The sequence below is a fragment of the Oryx dammah genome, unplaced genomic scaffold (genome assembly GCF_014754425.2).
Source record: "Oryx dammah isolate SB20612 unplaced genomic scaffold, SCBI_Odam_1.1 HiC_scaffold_4, whole genome shotgun sequence".
NCBI lineage: Eukaryota > Metazoa > Chordata > Mammalia > Artiodactyla > Bovidae > Oryx > Oryx dammah.
Genome location: NW_024070188.1, coordinates 29,174,625 through 29,194,011, shown reverse-complemented (window position 1 = coordinate 29,194,011; position 19,387 = coordinate 29,174,625). Strand labels below are relative to the sequence as shown.

The following is a 19,387-nucleotide window of genomic DNA, read 5'->3' as shown; positions in this document are numbered from 1 at the left end:
TAGTTTTTTTTTTTTTTTTTTTGCCTGAGAGCAGATCACAGTTGACTTTTTATGGGCTATCTAAAAATAGATGGAAACCTGCAGTATTCCTAACTTGAGGAATCAGAGGAGAGCGACCATAGCAGCTGGAGAATAACAGGAGAAATTATGGAAATGAGAGAAAGAGTCCAACATTCTTCATATACACTCTGCCTAAGTCTTGGGTTAAACTGTATATGTGCAACTAAGGCTAAAAATAAGTTGAACAGAGATTTTTAGTCACTGCCCATCACAGAGGAGATAGAGTTTGGAGTTTGAGACTACCCAGATTAATTATATGCTATGATAGCTACAACACTTTGTTGGAATATAAAAGAATCTCAAATCTCTACAACATATCATCCACAATATTCAAAATATAATAAAAAATTACTAGATGTGTCTAGACATAGATAAATCTGACCCACTTTAAAAGAGAAAAAGGTAATCAACAGAAACTGAACCTGAAATGACACAAATGTTAGAATTATAGGCAAAGATTTTGAAGTAGCTTTTATATTTATACTCAGGAATATAAAAGAGCTATATACTGGTATTGAATGAACAAAAGGGAAATCATAACAGAGAAATTGAAACTATAAAAAAAGAACCAAATGAAAATTCTAAGACTTCTGGAAATTAGAAATTCTAGACTAAAAAATTTTAAGTTCACCATATGTACTTAACACTAGATTGCAAATGATAAGAGATGCTTAAAGATAGATCAATAGAAAAATTTTAAACTATTTATTTATCATTTTTGGCTGTGCTGGGTCTTTGCTGCTGTGCTTGGGCTTTCTTTAGTTGCGGGGAGCAGGGGCTTCCCATTCAGGTGGCATCTCCTGTAGAGCACAGGCTCCACACAGGCTCTAGGGAGTGAGCTTCAGGCACATGGGATTGTTTACCTCTCAGCATATGAAATCTTCAAGGACCAGGGACTGAACTCGTGTCCTCTGAATTGGCAGGTGGATTCTTAACCACTGGACCATGAGGGAGGTCTGAAGATGAAGAGAAATTATGCCATCTGAAAAACAGAAAAAGATTTTTTAAAACAAAGCCTCATGACTTAAACTATATCAAAAGGTTTAACTCATATGTCATTGGAATCCCAGAAGAAAAAGGCGAGAGAGTAGGGCAGAAAAAGTTTTTTAAGAAAAAGTGGCTGAAACTTAGTAAAAGATGTAATTTTACAGATTCTTGAAGCTCAAAAAACTTTGAGATAGCAGATACAAAGAAAATCACTCCTAAGTACATCATGGTCAGACTGTTGAAAATCAAAGATAAAGAAAATTTCAAAGCAGCTAGAGGACAAGGGTATAATTACGGACCAACTTCTCATTGAAAGCTATGGAAACCTGAAAACTATACAACAACATCTTTAAAGTGCTGAAAGGAAAAAACTGATGATTCAGAATTTTCTATCTAGAGAATTTAAGAGTCTCGGCTGGAACTTATGTGTCGGAGAGTGATGTGCACTCAGGCAGGGTAGAAGGGTTGAAGTCAGTGTAAAGGGGCTTGCGTTATCAGGTAGTAGAGTTTGGATGAGAACCTTCTTCAGCATAAAGCAAACTAGTCTTTTTTTTTTTTTTTTTTTTTTTTAGCAGATCTGTATGGGATAATCTGGCAAAGAAATACAGGATTGGCTCTGCTGCTACCATATGTGGAGCCTTGTATGCATTAGATAAAGCTGCTCTTGAGGATGGACATGGACCTAAGTGAGCAGCAATGCCATTATGTGGAAAACAGTGTGCCCTTTCCTCTTGATGGATGCTTCCCCTCATCAAGGTGCATGGCTTAGCAAACCGAGCGTGGACTGGATTTCAGCTCCTACTTGCCCCATCACCCAGAGACATAAACCAAATTTTCACAATAGAGTGAAAGAACAGATGAATATGAGAGAGATCTGTGGGGTTGGAGATAGAAGGATCTTAGGTCCAAGGCGAGTCACTGAGAGCTCTGACATTTTCAGTTTGGATGACCAGAGGAACAGCAGGACTCTTAAGAGAAATACCAGAGGTAAGAGGAGGGCTGTTACCAGTGACTGGAAGTCCAGTACGGGAGTTATAGCCCTGGAAGACGTTTATAGGAGTGTGTTAATTTGGAGCCTCAGGGGACCAATGAAATCACCTGAACTGACATAGAAAATGGAAGCGACGTAGGGGTGGGGTTGGAAAATACATTATTACGAGAGTCAGTTGAAGGAACCAGAGAAAGGTGCTAGCATAGATGAATCAAAGATTCAGTAGCAACAATAGTATTTCCCACCCTTTTAAAGAATTTTTAAACATGGAAGTAACTTACTAGATGGTAGCATCTTGGGATTTGGATATTGCTTTGTAGGTCTTAATAGACTATAACAAACACCTCATCTTAATCTAATTTTACAGCTTTCAGCTTTATGTAGAAACTCTGTAAACAGCAAATTATTATACACATTTACATGAAGATATAAAAATTATCTTGCACACATTTTGGTATTATCAGCTTCTTCCCTGAACTTTCTACATTTCTCTGTCGTGTCCTAATACAAATCCAAATTTTTAAATATTCACTTCATTCTGGACTGCTGCAGCCTCCACAATACATTTTCTAATCTCCTTCACTGCTTTATTAAGGCCAGTGATGGTTTGCTTTCGTCAAGCTTCTTCCTTCACCAAATTCCATTTAATTCCACATTTATGAAATAGATTTCTACTTTCCTACACTGGACAATTTCCTTTTCCATTGAAAAACCCACCTTCTCTAAGAATACCGCTCTCTACATTTAGTACTATGTAACTGATGGGTGTTCAGTGCATACTTGTTAACTAACAAAACTGAGAGGCACTGCTGTTTATTATTTAGAGCTTCCCTGGTAGCTCAGATGGTTTACCATCTGAATCCAGACCTGGGTCAGATCCCTGGGTTGGGAAGATCCCCTGGAGAAGGAAATGGCTATCCACTTCAGTATTCTTGCCTGGGAAACCCCATGGACAGAGGAGCCTGGTGAGCTACAGTCCACGGGGTCTAAAAAGAGTCGGACGTGACTGAGCAACAAAGCACAAGCGCGTGCTGTTTATTATCTGAAGTTCTTGCTGACATTTTATTTCTCTGTTTCTCTTTTATTTCCTTTTTAAAAGCAAAATAAGTAACAAAATAAGCTTTAAAAAGAAATAGAAAAAGAGTTAATTTCGGTGTATATTTATTTATATCTTACTTGATTCCAAGAAGTATTTTGTGTGTATGTGTACATATATGTATACACAGACCCCCACTTACACACACAAATAGAATTAAATAGACTTAAAAAAATTAGAGCAAAGAGAAAATAGAGAATAGTAAAGTTGAAAGGAAAAGTTAGTATCTATCAGTTCATGTCAGAAACTTCTACGAAGTTCTTAAAATGGAATGATTAAATCAACACTCACTCTCCCTTCAGCCAAAGAGGGGAAAGGATATTTAGTAAGTTAGAAGACAGAAGCAAGTTAGTCCTTCAGAAGAAGTGAAGATGGGGCTTATCTGGTAGCTCAGCTGGTAAAGAATCCACCTGCAATGCAGGAGACCCTGGTTTGATTCCTGGGTCTGGAAGATCCCCTGGAGAAGGGATAGGCTGCCCAGAGAAGAGATAGGCTACCTGTGCCGGTATTCTTGGACTTCCCCGGTGGCTCAGGGAATATCCTTAGAATCCGCCTGGAATGTGGGAGACCTGGGTTTGATCCCTGGGTTGGGAAGATCCCCTGGAGGAGGGCATAGCAATCCACTCCAGTATTCTTGCCTGGAGAATCCCCATGGACAGAGGAGCCTGGCGGGCTGCAGTCCATGGGGTTGCAGAGTCACTGAGCGACAAAGCACAGCATAGCACTTGGACCTTTCATAGAGGAACATCTGAAAGATGCCAGTGGACGTTTTCCCAGCAACATGCCTGCTACCATGTAGGTTTGTATTGTGCAGATTCTTTATATATAAGCTGGGGGCATAATGACAAATTACAATTCAATGAAACTAGTGCTATAGAGATTTTTAAAAAGTACTTTACAACTAAGCTTTTCTCTTTATTATTTGATTTGATCTAGAGAAATAGTTTTCAATGTTAAGCGGATAGATTAACTTTTAAGCCCTTCACAAATGTTGTATCTTTTTTAAAAACTTGGGGAGTAGATAATTCAAAGTTGTCTTTTTGACAGGAAGATGGAATGAAGAATTCTATTGGTTTTAATCAGTTTTAAGGAGTTGGCCCTTTGTATAACCAGCAGTACAAGGGGCATATAACCTTGTTTTTTCACATTTTATTATGCTTAGAATGTAATGTTAGCATTTTTTCGCTGAATATTTCCATGATTTGAAAAGCAGAAGAGTACAAGGAAAAATAACTCTTTGATATCTACGTTTCTTGCTCTGTTTAGGCTTTTCTAATATTCACCTCTAAGAGGATTCAGTTTTTCCCAATGAATACTCACAAAGCAAAATAAAACCTCTTCATTTGTTAGACTTTTTAACACTTTCAGAAGCCATCATTCTCAAATTTAAAGCACTTTCTTTGCTATTCTAAAGTTCTTTACAAAGTTACTTTTTAGTGTCCTAAATATTACTTTTCATGCCCCTGAAATGCAAAGGGTAAAGTTAGCACTGATTGACCTTTCATTTCATATTCACATGTGGAACCAGTAGCAAAGGGCATAGAACCTCATATTGCATCGTATGGGAGTAATCTTTCACATTCTTCTGGATAGGTCTCAAAGCCAAAGAGATTTATAACAGACTTTCCTCCCACCAGATGTAGCAAATACTGCCCTCTACTGAGGGATGCTCAGGATGGCTCAATTACATTAACTAGTCTGTCAGCTCCTGTTTTCAATGATTTTGGTAGTATTGTTACTAACCACTTCATTATTATCACATACATTCTTACAAAGTCATTATATTAAAAATAGAAAAGGATAGAAACATGTATCAGTCTTGGCCATATATGTTTATTACCTTCTGTAGTCTGTACAATCAGATTTCATAATGTCTGAGGCATTAGCAATAATGTTTAATTTTCCATTTGTTTTGAACTAGCTAAGGAAATGCCTTCTGCAGTGGGAAATTAGAACAGGTTTTTTTTAGCACTATTTTAACAAATGACTTTGTGAAATAATTCTAGCCACCATTGGGCTGATTTTCTTCCCCCTGCCAATATGTTTTTCAGTGTCTGCTGGGTTGTTAATACCTAGGTTAAGCATTTCAAAGGACTAGCTGCTTGTGCAGTTAAAATTTCCTCATTGTTTATCATCTTAAAAGATTAATTATACATGGTTACTTAAAAATAAAGAACTGTGTTAAACTAGATACCGTCCAACCAAAAGCTCCTTAAAGAAACTAACTAGTGAAATATTCACACACACATACGACATGTTTTTGGAAAGTGTTTTGCTGCCTGTGTTCCGGACATGGAGAATATGAGCTTTCTTATTAGGCTAATGTAATGCATTGTTCAGCTCACTTGTTCCCATATTTCTAGAATCTGACTAGAACTGGCTTAAAGCTAAACAAGTTTTGGTAGTCATTATAAACAAAGCCTAGTCAATGAAAATATTGCCATGGCTTCTTGTAAAATCTAAAGCATAGATTTAGATTTTATAAGAAAAATCTAAAAACCTCTCATTACCTTCATTCAGAAACTTTAGATACCCTGAAAACTAGCTAGAGAGTCTAGCCAGGTTGAATAATCTTATGGTGAGGGTAGATTCTAGGAGAGGTCTGTGAAGGAGGCTGTGAAGACTCATTTACCTCAGACTTAAAAACCAAAGAAGCAGTCCTGTTTTGTGTAGACTCTAGACTGCTCTCTATCATGCATAGTTAAATTGAAAACTTTAGAATGAAATACCTGGGCAGGACATTCTAATTCTAGAAATATTTAGGGTCTTTCTGAATGGAAGATTCTAAACTACACTAACTCATTCAGTTAAATCCAGTTGTCTCATTCCTAAAAGGGTAACTCTTGATGCTTCTCAAATTTTAGATGTCTAATAAACAAATTGGACATCTTAGTTGTCTCATTCCTAAAAGGGTAACTCTTGATGCTTCTCAAATTTTAGATGTCTAATAAACAATTGGACATCTTAGATGCCAACTAATTGCTTAAAAATTATAGTCTCAATTTACTCAATTCCAGGTGGTTGGTATAATTAATCCATTCCAATAATTCTTACCATCTTATGGAGATTCCTTTGCAGTTTTAATGTATTACCTTGGAGTGGTATTAATTTTTACACTCAGTGGTGCTTATTAACAATAATGATGATGCTAATGATAATGATTTCCTACTTCTTAATGTTCTTCTAATGTTGTATTTTTAACCTATCTCCATAATTTTCATTTTGGTTTTCTATGCTGCAGGCAATAAGTCAAATGTTTTTAATGCCAATTTTGTTGAGGTTTTCTACTGTCCAATTGAACTTAGAAGAATTCCTAGAAATAAACCCAGCATAGTGCTTTTCACATTGTAGGCACTCAGATATGATATGGTTTGTTTTGAGAAGTTTTCGGGTCCAGAATCTCCAGAATTAGATATCTCCAGGGTTTGGAGCCCTATTAGATATGCAGAGCTGGATGCATCAAAGTGGGGAGAGGGTGCAGTCTTGTCTCTGGTGTGCCATGTTGACTTTCGTTGTTGTTGAGTCATTGTTGTTACAAACCCCGGTAAAAATATGACACTCCGTCCAAAAGAATACTATATTAACCATTATTACTTGGCCGTAGAGGGGGTAGTGTGTGTGTGTGCTCAGTTGCGTCCGACTCTGCAACCTGCTGGAGTGCAACCCACCAGTCTCCTCTGTCCATGGGATTCTCCAGGCAAGAGTACTGGAGTGGGGTGCCATTTCCTTCGCCAGAGGATCTTTCCAACTGAGGGGTCAGACTCATGTCTTCTGCATTACAGGTGGATTCTTTACCACTGAGCCACCCGGGAGGCCCTAGAGGGGTTGGAGAGTTTAACGAAGATCTGGCAGATCTAGGCAGAACTAACCTCCTGCTGTTAAGACTGTATAAATCAAGTAATAAGACTTTTCCTCAGCACAAAAAGAACATCTTCTGAAGTAGAATGTGTACAAGTTGGCAGTATTTTCTGGAATGGTGAGATATTTCCTGGCTGGATGTTATGGTCTTCATATTAATAAGATTTCTCATATTAAGGTGCCATATCACCAACCTTGAGAAATTATTTGTACACATTTCAATGCTGTTTTTCTAGTCATTATCTTTATTAGTTTGGTGCACATAGTTGTTTTAACATGAGTTCTTTTGATATTTTGTTTGTTTGTTTTGAAAAGGACACAGTCATCCAAATACCATTCAAGCATTTTTTTTTTCCCTGTTAAAAGGCACTTCTCTTTTTAAGATTTGAGATATTGTCATTTCTGTGTAAACATAGCAAGGTGCCACACATATTTGTTTAATGAGGAGCTATCAGGGCATCACTACAAGGAATTTATAAAGAGGAGCCTATACAGATAAAGAGTAACCCTTAGGACAGTATTATCTAGACAGCGCTTGAAATAATAATTGTCCTACTTGAGCTGAAATAATGGTTGTGGAACAAGCATTAGCCAGGCAGAGAAAAAAGAAACTCAAGCTGACAGCTCATTCCTGTTGCTGAAGTGGATCAACCGCGCATTGCAGGGCAGACAGCAGCCCAGTGGTAACGCTCATGCCTTTCACGTTGGTGTGGCATTGAGAAAATCCTCACTCCACTCCTGGTACCTGGGTCAAACCAAAGCAGACAGCTGTTCCGTTTCTCATACAGGAGAAAGAGGATGGCAGGCAAGCTCTTTTATTCCTAAAAGTTTGTCAGAAAAGCTATGCTACATACAATCCAGCTGTATGTTCTTGGTAATTAAGGAAAACAAATGCTCTTTGCAAACTCATTATATATTTTAAGTTCTTTAAGTTTTCATCAGGTTTCCACAGAAACAAAGAGTTTGAAACAATAGCCGAGAATGCATAAACCATCGACTAAGTGGATTTTAATTGTTCTTGTTTAGAAAATTATTCAGATAACCAGTCACATCAAAGACTATTAAACTTTTTAATTGCTCAGGTAGAAAGATGGAGACTGTCATCATTATCTATCATAAGAAGAATCTTCATTCGGTAATGCTACTTGAATTTTGAGCTAAAATAACATCCTTAAGGATGCTACTAACTAGAGTGCCATTTAGTACTCAAAAATAATCATATGCCTTACTTAGTCACAGGACACAATGCATGAATTTATAATACTAATTATGATTTCAAACTGTTTTATGCTGTGGTTTACTTATATAGGCAGATCAGTTAATGCAGAACAGAGCTATAAATATTTGCACCTACCATAGGTATCATGTGCGTGCAATTTAGTGCTATGTTAGTGAAGTCAGAAGAGTGGAGAAGTGTGTCATCTCTGTATTTTGTAAAGCCCTTGTAGGACTTAGTATGATGCCTTGTATTTCTTAAACATTCAGTCACTATAATTTTTTCAATTTTGTTTATTTCTTGTTGGCTGTGCTGGGTCTTTGTGGCTGTGTGGGCTTTTCTCTAGTTGCAGTCAATGGGGTCTGCTCTCTAGTGGGGGTGTTCAGGCTTCTCATTGTGGTGGCTTCTCTTGTTGTGGAGCACAGGCTCAATAGTTATGGTGCACGGGTTTAGTTGCTCCGTGGCATGTGGGATTCTCTTGCATCGGGGATCAAACCTGTGTCTCCTGCATTGGCAGGCAGCTTCTTTACCACTGAGCCCCCAAGGACATTTTCTGTAAATATAATTGATTTTGAAGAATTGGTGACAGTGTATTCATTTATTCAGCGGTCTTGGATTGTGCAAGATTCTGTTCCCTGGTCTTGCAAGGTGCTAGGGACCCTGAGGTGAATACAGTACAGTTGACCTTTGAATCATACAGAAATAGGGCTGCTGGCCCTCTACACAGTTGAAGATCCATGTGAAAGTTATAGTTGGCCCTCTGTATACTTTGTTCCTCCACACCTGAGGTTCTGCACCCTTGGATTCAACCAACCATGGATCATGTAGCACTTCAGTATTTACTACCAAAAAAAAAAAAAAATCTGTGTTTAAGTGGACCCACATGGCTCAAACTGTATTTTTCACAAATCAGCAGTACTAACAGTTTTGGGACTCCAGTCTCATACACTGGAGTAAGTTAGAGTTGCAACTGCAGGTTTAAATAGATTTGTGAGTCCTCCAGCTCTATAATATGTGCATTTATGTTGAATATTTTATACATAGAGAAGATGAGTGAAGTGAAGTGAAAGTAGCTTAGTTGTGTCAGACTCTCTGTGACTCCATGAACTATACAATCCATGGAATTCTCCAGGCCAGAATACTGGAGTGGGTAGCCTTTCCCTTCTCCTGGGGAATCCTCCCAACCCAGGTCTCCCACATTGCAGGTGGATTCTTTATCAGCTGAGCTACCAGGAAGCCCAAGAATACTGGAGTGGGTAGCCTATCCCTTCTCCAGCAGATCTTCCTGACCCAAGAATTGAACTGGGGTCTCCTGCATCACAGGTGGATTCTTTACCAGCTGAGCTATCAGGGAAGCCCAGGGAAGATGAAGGGGGCTAAATAGCTGAAAAACAAAAACAAAGAGTATATTTTGTTTGGAATTAGTAAAGATCTCAAAAAAGCAGACATTACTTTGCCAACAAAGGTCTGTCTAGTCAAGGCTATGGTTTTTCCAGTAGTCATGTATGGATGTGAGAGTTGGACTTTAAAGAAAGCTGAGCACCGAAGAATTGATGCTTTTGAACTGTGGTGTTGGAGAAGACTCTTGAGAATTCCTTGGACTGCAAGGAGATACAACCAGTCCATCCTAAAGGAGATCAGTCCTGGGTGTTCATTGGAAGGACTGATGTGTCCGACTCTTTGCGACCCCATGAATCGCAGCACGCTAGGCCTCCCTGTCCGTCACCAACTCCCAGAGTTCACTCAGACTCATGTCCATCAAGTCCGTGATGCCATCCAGCCATCTCATCCTCGGTCACTCCCTTCTCCTCCTGCCCCCAATCCCTCCCAGCATAGGCTCTTAATACAATCCAATGTTTTTTTTCTGACTGATTTAATCACCCAGCAGCAATGGATATCTCATTATATACCTTCCAGCATTGAGTAGTATAATTTATTTTTTTAAATAATTTTATTTATTTTTGGTTGCCCTGGGTCTTCATTGCTACGTGCAGCTTTATCTACTTGTGGCAATCGGTAACTACTCTTTGCTGTGGTGCCAGGGCTTCTCACTGTGGTGGCTTCTCCTGTTGCAGAGCACAGGCTCTAGGCACACGGGCTTTAGTAGTTGTGGTGTGCGGGGTCAGTAGCTGTGGTACATGGGCTTAGTTGCTCCAGGGGATGTGAAGTCTTCGCAGAGCAGGGACTGAAACCATGTCCCCAGGATTGGCAGGTGGATTCTTATCCACTGTACCACCAGGGGAGTCCCAATGTAATTTATTTTTCTTTGCAAAATTGCTGTATGGAAAATGATACGTCATTCTTATTTTGTCTTTCTATGGTTACCATTGAGCTTGACTATATTTTTTTATTAAATTTATTTATTTTAATTGGAGGCTAATTACTTTACAATATTGTATTGGTTTTGCCATACATCAACATGAATCCACCACGGGTGTACACGTGTTCCCCATCCTGAACCCCCCTCCCTCCTCCCTCCCCTCTAGGTCATCCCAGTGCACCAGCCCCAAGTATCCTGTATCCTGCATCAAACCTAGACTGGCGATTCATTTCTTATATGATATTATACATGTTTCAATGCCATTCTCCCAAATCATCCCACCCTCGCCCTCTCCCACAGAGTCCAAAAGACTGTTCTATACATCTGTGTCTCTTTTGCTGTCTCGCATACAGGGTTATCGTTACCATCTTTCTAAATCCCATATATATGCATTAGTATACTGTATTGTTTTTCTTTCTGGCTTACTTCACTCTGTATAATAGGCTCCAGTTTCATCCACCTCATTAGAACTGATTCAAATGTATTCTTTTTAATGGCTGAGTAATACTCCATTGTGTATATGTACCACAGCTTTCTTAGGGAACCCTCTTACACTGTTGGTGGGAATGCAAACTAGTACAGCCACTATGGAGAACAGTGTGGAGATTCCTTAAAAAACTGCAAATAGAACTGCCTTATGACCCAGCAATCCCACTGCTGGGCATACACACCAAGGAAACCAGAATTGAAAGAGACATGTGTACCCCAATGTTCATCGCAGCACTGCTTACAATAGCCAGGACATGGAAGCAACCTAGATGTCCATCAGCAGATGAATGGATAAGAAAGCTGTGGTACATATACGCAATGGAGTATTACTCAGCCATTGACTATATTTTTTGCTTATTAGCTCCTTATGCTTCTTATATATTTTTGTTCCATGAACTTTCTATTCAAATTGTTTCTTTTTCTAATGGAATGCTCTTACAATTTTAGTTCTATTGCAATAAGTTCTTGTCCCCTTCCCAGTTCCATCTTCATGTCAATTTGTTTTCTCTCTATGGCTTTCTATTTTCATTCAATTGGGTCTTTGTCATCTTGTGATCTGTATAAGGATGCCACATAATTTTATGGCTTTTTTTTCTGGTTTTTATATATAGTAAATCATGTTTTATTTTTAGAAATAAGTTTTATACTGTACCATAAAAATTCAAAAATTGATTACAAAAATAAATGAGCATAAAATAAATGGCACTCTGTGCTAACATATATTTATCACTTAGGTAAAATCTATCTTTCGCTGTAAAAGCTAAGTCATATTTTTTCTATATGTGCTGTACTTGCTAATGACTTCTAAAACATGGGCTTTACTTAGTAAATCTGTCTGTAGCAAGTGTAGTATTTCAGTAAATTGCCCTCTAAATTCAGTGACTTAAAGCATTTACTATCACTCTCTAGTCAGCTAGCAAGTTGGGAGGTGAGGTGGGAAGTTATTTTGACCAATTTTGCATTCACTTATGTATCAACACTCAGCCTTGCTGCTCTTGCTTGCTCATCTCTTTGGGGGCCTGGCTAGCTATAGGCAAATGGCTCTCCTTCTTTCTGTCTATTCCTCCTCTAGCAGGCCAGCTGAGGTGCTGCAACAGGATGAGTGGAAGCATTTAAAGCCTCTTGAGACCTAAGTTCAAAACTGGAAATTTGTCACTTTTGCCTTGTTCTATTGGCTGTGATAAATTACAAGCCCACCCAGATTGAAGAGTTGTGCAGATAGACTCCATGTCTTCAACTAGAACAAGAAAGTCACAATATAAAAGGTGTGGACAAGGAGGCAAGAATAACTGGAGTCATAACTGTAATCAGACTACCCCACATAGGCATTCTTCATTTCTCCAAAAGCATTCTAAATGAATTTTAAATTCATGTCAATGTATGGCAAAACCAATACAGAATTGTAAAGTAAAATAAAAAATAAATTAAAAAAAGAAAAAAAAAAAGACTTTTTTAGTTAATGCAGTTGAATGCCCCAGACACCTTTAAATGATGAATGCTAGTAAAAAAAAGAGGGGATGAGTGGGCCTGTGGCAACTTTATTATCAGTTTACCAGTCCTAGTGATCAAGATGTCACACATCAGAAATGATACTATTTGGTGATCTTATGGCACACTAGGCTATATAAGATGATTTGGCAGCATCTATATGTGGTTTGGTGAAAACATTTATTATACTTCGGTATGTTATGTAATCATGAGGGGGGAAATTACTTTATAAAGGTATTTTAAGTATATCAAATACTGAATTTGAACAAAACTTTCAGATAAAACCTTTTCACATTTGTAATGAGAAGAGTTAGCTCCATGACCATAACTTTTAAAGCAATGTGTTTTTGGCTGTTCTGGGTCTTGATTACTCTCTAGTTGCGGTACGCAGGCTTCTCAGTGAGGTGATCTCTCTCGTTGCGGAGCACAGGCTCTAGGGTGCGTGTGGATTCAGTGGCTGTGGCATGTAGGTTCAGTGGTTGTGGCATGCTGGCTTAGTTGCCCCGTGGCGTGTGGAGTCTTCCTGGAGCAGGGATGGAACCCATGTCTCCTGCATTGGCAGGTGGATTCTTAACCATTGGACCACCAGGGAAGTCCCATGAATGTAACTTTGTAAGAATCAGATTTGATGTTGGAAATGGCTAAATGAAGTTCCTGATTTAAGAAATTTTAGTGATAATCTGAAGAAAATTTGAAGAGAAATTTTTGATAGTAAACATCTTATGTGAATAAGAATCCTTGTTCACACAGGAAGTGTTGGGAAGTCTTCCACTTCCAATAATGGTGGGCTCTTTGTCAGTAATTTGCACCAACCTTGTAGTTAGGGCAATTAAGGGAAGCTGGATGAATCAACTATCAGATTAGACTAATTGCAGAAACAGATAACCCCCAGTCTCAGAGGCTTAACAAATAAGCCCATGTTTCTTGTTCATCTCACCATTTAGTGTAAGATGGCCAGGAAACTGCTCCAGGTGGTCCCTCATGGATCCAGGCTTCATCCCTATTGTGTGTCCACCCTTCTTTAAGTCCTCAGCGGCCTCTCTCTTCAACCAGTGTGTGAGTAAAGAAAGTAAGGAGTCTGTGTGGGAGTTTTTATGGGCCAGATCTAGAAGTGATTCATATCACTTTCTGTTACATTCCACAGATTGCACAGCCCCACCTAAATGCAAGAGAGGTTGGGAAATGTAATCTAGCTGTGCACTCAGGAAAACGAAGAAAACATAGATATTGGTGAGCACTAGTAGTCTTCTTTCAAAAGTTCTGAGCTTGCTTTTGGCAGCCTCACTGGATTATTGAGACAAAGGGCAGAGACTAGGGCCAGCCAAGGATGGGGACCTACTAAGCTGCTCCCCACTGTGGTTGGAGCCCTGAAGGATTGTACTCTAGGAATAAGTGGGAACTTAAACTAAACCAGATCTCTGTGGACTTCAGTCAAACTTTATGTGAACCGAGTAGCTCAGAATACTTCAGGTCTTGAATTTGAAATTTTTTCTTTGAGTGTTTTATTAAAGATATAATTCAGTACACAAAGATAACCAAACATATGAGGAACAAGACAGTAAAGTTAAAACATAAGATACTGGAATTATGAGTTCATATTTTCAACAACTAAGCTTACATATTCAAGGAGATTTAAAAAGAAAGCTAGGCTTGGAAGTTTAAGTGTAGGTATCTAGAAATTATAAAAAGAAAGAGATCAGTTTTGAAAAAGAACCAGTATAATTTCCAGAACTGTAAAGTATGTGACCAAAATTAAGAACTTCGTGGATAGAGATTAAGAGCAGATAAAACACAGCTCATGAGAAACAGAGTAAATTATCCAAAATGAATCATGAAGAAGTGTAAAGAAAGGAAAATACAAAAGAAAGGATAAAAGAAATGGAGACGATGTAGTGTAACTTGGGTTCATATAGAATTGCAGAAGGAGGAGAGAGAGAGAGAAGATGGAAGAGGTAATACACACCTGCAGAGGGACTGGATCTTGTCTGACAATTATGGGAAAAAGAAACACTGACAACATGGTAATCAAAACTGCTCGAGTTAAGATAAGGTATCAATGGGAGCATATCAACCTGCCTGTGACTTGCATTTTGACGTTGCTTGGCCTTTGATTATGGGGACTCTGGTACTCAGCCATGAGGGCTAAACGTGACCTATTTGGAAATGGTGCCATTTGCACCATCCCCTCCTCCCCTCTTGTCTCCGTGGTGTAAAGAATCATTAGCTGAATGTTAACTGTACAACTGAAGTCAGATTTTATCCCAAATATCAAATCCATTTTCCTTTTGTCAGACTTTAAAGAACATACTCATTCAGCTTATGATTTATTTTTTTTAATGTCCCTAAAAAAATCCTGCATCTATAGATTAAGAAAATTTAGAAAGAGTAAATAAAAAGAAAAATTAGAGATAAAAAGAGAAATGTTCATGACAAAACTAATATAATGATCTCACACAGATGAAGCATAAATGATAAGATGCCCACTATAAAAATGATCTCCAAAAAAGCATTATTGTTTTGCTATTCAAAAAATCTGAGAAGTATAACAAACGAAATTAATCTTTCATTCCACTATCCAAGGATGACCAGTGTTTACATAATGATCTATATCTTCCCTAGAATGTTCCTAAATGTATATGCTATGGTATACAACAAAGGCTTACCTTGGGAGTGAGGAATTTGGGCCAACTAAGAAAAGGTGGGGTTTTTTGGTAGGTGTTTCAATTTCTTTGGTGACTAAATGGGTATAAAAGAAGGAGTAAGCCTGCTCCCCAGGCTATGTTGTATTTTATTCATATATTCACTCAATGCATTCAACAAATATTAAGCACTTCCTGTGTGACATGTACTGGATTAGAGGCTGTGCATTTTGTGGGCCTGGGGCTTTCCCCCACATGAGTGCTCATGGTGTTACCTTCACAAGACATGTGGGAGGGAGAGGGCCTGAGACAGATGCTGTGTCTGTCATCTAGGGATACTTCATGGAGGGCTGAGGTGCCAAGGAGGGCAGATATTTTGGTGGACCAGAGACAGTGGGAGGGAGAGGGAGTGGCTGTTGCTCGTAAGTGCAAAAGCAGAGGCAGACTGGATTATCAAACTGTTCACTTGCCTGGCTTTGTGAGCTGAGGAAAGGTTATTTAATAGTTAATAAAAGAATAGTGCTTAGTCACTCAGTTGTGTCCAGCTCCTTGTGACCCCATGAACTGTAGCCCACCAGGCTCCTCTGTCCATGGGAATTCTCCAGGCAAGAATACTGGAGTGGGTTTCCATGCCCTCCTCCAGGGGATCTTCCCAACCCAGGGATCGAACCCAGGTGTCCCGCATTACAGGTTGAGCTTCCCTGGTGGCTCAGAGGGTAAAGTGTCTTCTTGCAATGTGGGAGACCTGGGTTCAGTCCCTGGGTCAGGAAGATCCCCTGGAGAAGGAAATGGCAACCCACTCCAGTACTCTTGCCTGGAAAATCCCATGGACAGAGAAGCCTGGTAGGCTACAGTCCATGGAGTCGCAAAGAGTCAGACGCGACTGAGCGACTTCACTCACTCCCGCATTGCAGGTCGATTCTTTACTGTCTGAGCCACCAGGGAAGCTAATAAAAGAATAAGTACTATTTATTAGGTGTCTGTTATATGCCAACAGCATACAGTGCATAAATCATTTTACTTACTACTCATATGGGGGCTTCCCAGGTGGCGCTAGTGGGAAAGAATCTGCCTGCCGATGCAGAGGACGTAGGAGACTCCAGTTTGATCCCTGGGTCAGGAAGATCCCCAGGAGGAAGAAATGGCAACCCACTCCAGTATTCTTGCCAGGACAATTCCATGGAGAGTGGAGCCTGGCGGGCTACAGTTCATGGGGTCATAAAGAGTCAGACATGATTGAGTGTCTGAGTGTAATACTTCTCATGTGAACTCTGCAAATTAATATTTAACTAACATTTATTGATCAGCCACTATTGTTGTAAGATTTTATATGCAATCAATACATCAAATCCTTGGGACAAATCTATGAGACAGGTTATGATCCCCCTTTTACAGATGAGGAAAGAGACATTGATGAAGACTTGTTCAAGGTCACATACTAGACCCGACAGACCATAATTCCAAAGTTTCTATGGTATTTTCATTCACAGCTACTTAACTTAAGTAAGGAAAAATAGTGTTTCTCATTAATAAGACCCCTGTTGTTAAGTCACTTCAGTCGTGTCCGACTCTGTGCAACCCCATAGATGGCAGTCCACCAGGCTCCGCCATCCCTGGGATTCTCCAGGCAAGAATACTGGAGCGGGTTGCCATTTCCTTCTCCAGTGTGTGAAAGTGAAAAGTGAAAGTGAAGTTGCTCAGTCATGTCTGACTAGCAGCGACCCCATGGACTGCAGCCTACCAAGGTCCTCCGTCCATGAGATTTTTCCAGGCAAGAGTACTGGAGTGGCTTGCCATTGCCTTCTCTGAAGAAACCCCTATCTCTCCCCAAATTCAATCCTAGGGATCTTTGTTGAGTGTCATTTCTTAGACACTTCAATATTGAAGCCGGAATAAGAAAACACACTCTTTTAAATAGCTATTAAAAAAGAAAAACCTTTGTATTTTAAATTAATTTTAACCTTTCTGGAGCTGATTTCTTTGGGGAAGAGACATCCTTCTTTGATTAATACATTTCATTCTTCTTTTTCTTGATTTTAAAGGAAAAGGTGATATTACTTTCTCAATAGCCTAAATTGAAATTTCTTTTGCAACTAATAAGCTCTCCTTTATTTAAAGACTATTTGTGACTGTGGTTAAATAATACATAACATAAAATATACCATTTTAATCATTTTTTTAAAGTATACAGATCAGTGGCATTAATTATACTCATGTTGTGCAAACATCACAACACTCCATCTCTAGAACCTTTGCATCATCCTAAACTAAAATTCTGTATCCATTAAATAATAACTACCCACCCCTCAATGACCATTGTTCTTAAAGGAGATAGATAACTGTGTTAAGCTTAGTTTTCTTTATATGAATGACTAATTATCTTAGGGATATGAAGGAAAGGGATATTTGCCAGCCAGTGACAAATGCAGAGCCTACTGACAAAGGTATATAATTTGTAAAAATAGCTGAGTGGGCAGAATTCTGATTTTCAGCTGCCCTAGGCACTTCAGTGCACTTCTGATAATGATTTTCCTTGGGCATGTAGTTATACTGATAGAAATCATATCCATGCATAAAGAGTGAGCTTAATTATATATAACTGCATACCTAAAATGAAGCTTTACTTTTTTTTTTACATATACTTTCTGATTTACAAAAGATGAGACACTAAATTCTGACTGATCCCTAAGAAGTAGTGTGTGTCACCCTTGGAACGTGAGTGTCTTTTTGTAGAGTTCTCCTTTTTCTGGGAAGACGCTGTATCTTGCCTTCCCCCTCACCCCTTCGGGAATTGTTTTCATTATATGGGATTTCACAGTCTCATCTGATTCTCTGCTGTGACTGTGAGGACAGGAAAATGCACAAAGGCCGATTTAGGGTTTTGGATGTAATCAGGGGTAGTGAGCAAAGCAAAAGTGAGTTGAGTGGTAATGTCTGTTCCAGGTGCTGTGTTAAATGTTTTACATGTATTGTTTTGTTTAATACTCACAACCCTGTGAGATAGGAATCAATTCCCATTTTACAGATGGGAAAGCTAAGGAACAGGAAGATGAGGTTACTTGCCAAAGACACATCACTAATAAATGACAGACTGAGGATTCAAACTCAGGCTGTGTAGAGCTCTTGTTCTGAGCTGCTCTGTTAACACACCCTCCTGGCCCACATCAGCCTTGACAGCAGCCTTATACCACATACACCTGCGAGCCCTTGCGTGGCTGAGGTGAGTGGGGAGTCTCAGCTAAGATCAGACACTGGGTCTAGAGACAGAGGCTGTCCAGCCAGTGCAGGGAAACGGGGAAACACAAGGTCATCTCTGGCCCCACTTGTTACCTGGTTGGTGGAGGGGAGGGGAGAAGGGGCATCTCTAAGCAGTTTTCAGGGCATCAGCTCTTCCTTGTGCCCACTCTCTGGTGTTGTGCCCCTGGGCTCGTAGTTGTTGCGCATCCTTCTTAGAGCTGCTTTTCTTGAGGGAACCACCTCCCCAAGGCCTCCCTCTCCAGTTTATTCTTACCACCCCACACCTACAGGAAAAGTTTTCTGAGTATAGTTGATTTCAGCTAGTTGTTAGGAGAATGGCAGGTGTAAAGGGTGGACTCTAAGGTGAGGATGACTCTCCCGCTCCTTGGAATTCCCTGATTCTCCCAGGAACGTAGTTGTATCTACATTTTTAAAGCAGAAGTTTTAATGCAAACGACCACCCCAACGAGGGACACATTCTTTTTTTTAAATTATTTATTTATTCAGTTTATTTATTTTTGGCTATACTTGGTCTTTATTGCTGTGAGGGCTTTTCTCTAGTTGTGGCGAGTGGGGCGACTCTAGTTGCTATGCGCGGGCTTCTCACTGCACTGGCTTCTCTTGTTGTGGAGCACGGGCTCTAGGACACAGGCTCCATAGTTGTGGCACATGGGCTTAGTTGCTCCACGGTACGTGCGATCTTCTCGGATCAGGGATTAAGCCTGTGTCTCCTGCATTGGCAGGCAGATTCTTTACCAGTGAGCCACCAGGGGATTCCAAGGGAGACACTCTTAAACAGGGAGGAGTATTGATAAATTCTGCCAGAAGCTGAAGAGGCTTAGCTGTCTGGGTCCCAGGGATCAGTTGTTGGGATCTGAGAGCTTCCAGAGGGACCTGAGAGCGGCTCCTGGACTTTGAGTCTCTCTGCATTCTCTCATGGCCAGAAACTTCCTCCTGACCCTGCTCATGGCTCCCGTTCACAGGGTACAGCCATTCATACCCGACT

The 19,387-nt window shown here is 39.7% G+C and overlaps 1 protein-coding gene across 1 annotated transcript in view; it reads left to right on the top strand.

The window, feature by feature from the left end:
• AFG1L (AFG1 like ATPase) overlaps positions 1 to 19,387 on the top strand; it is a 193,050-nt gene that overhangs the window by 163,213 nt on the left and 10,450 nt on the right. The gene's annotated exons all lie outside the window — the stretch shown is intronic.